Genomic DNA, 973 nt, shown 5'->3' with positions numbered 1-973 from the left:
TCTTATGAGCACTAATTGCTATAAACTTCCCTCTTATGACTGCTTTTGCAGTGTCCCAAAGATTATGGAAACTCGTGTCCTCATTGTCATTAGCTTCCATGAATCTTTTGATTTTGGACTTTATTTCATCAGTAGCTGTGGAGTCATTCAGGAGTAGGTTATTTAGTTTCCATGTATATGAGTATTTTTGAGGATTTCTCTTGAAATTAAACTCAAGTTTAATTCCATCATGGTCAGTGAAGATGCTGGGAATAGTTTCTATGCCTTTGAATCTGTAGAGGCTTGCTTTGTGCCCTATGATGTGGTCAATCTTCGAAAAGGTTCCATGTAGGGGTGAGAAAAAAGTGTATCTCATGGTTTTTGGATGGAAAGTTCTATAGATGTCTGTTAAGTCCATTTCATTTATGGTATCATTCAGATAAAAATATGGAACGCTTCACGAATTTGCGTGTCATCCTTGTGCACGGGTCATGCTAATCTTCTCTGTATCGTTCCAATTTTAGTGTATGTGCTGCTGAAGCAAGCACCACATCTCATTTCTCATTATGTCTTTTCAATTATATTTCTGTTTTCCCCCTCGAAATATCTCTTCCATTATATCTTTCCAGCTGCTAGTCTAAAGAAAGAACTTTTGACTGTAATGTACCTAGATATTAATTTAGCATGATAACTTACTGTCTGATCTTGGACAACTTTTAAAATATCTTTGAGCCACAGTGTTTTCCTCTATAAAATGGTTATGGCATACCTATTTCATAAAGTTGTTTTCTGTATTATATGGAGCTATTGTACAAACAGTCCTGATAACAGAATAATGTCTGAAAACTTTGTTCCTTCTCCCCACCTCACAATTGGGTTACAAATAGCTTCTTTTCTTTATTTCAGTTATTTATGCTCTAATCTTTATTATCTCCTTCCTTCTTCTGGCTTTCAGTTTAGTGTGCTCTTTTTCAACTTTACAGTTTTTGATCTT

At 35.1% G+C, this 973-nt stretch overlaps 1 non-coding gene across 1 annotated transcript; it reads right to left on the bottom strand.

The window, feature by feature from the left end:
• Positions 1 to 420: 420 nt before the first annotated feature.
• On the bottom strand, positions 421 to 527 carry LOC114005517 (U6 spliceosomal RNA). The gene has a single exon (XR_003547363.1). It is a non-coding gene; the product is annotated as a U6 spliceosomal RNA (small nuclear RNA).
• Between the last annotated feature and the right edge of the window lie 446 nt (positions 528 to 973).

This window comes from Tupaia chinensis, unplaced genomic scaffold (genome assembly GCF_000334495.1).
Source record: "Tupaia chinensis unplaced genomic scaffold, TupChi_1.0 Scaffold143922_1, whole genome shotgun sequence".
Lineage (NCBI taxonomy): Eukaryota > Metazoa > Chordata > Mammalia > Scandentia > Tupaiidae > Tupaia > Tupaia belangeri.
This window is presented reverse-complemented; position numbering and strand designations above follow the sequence as displayed.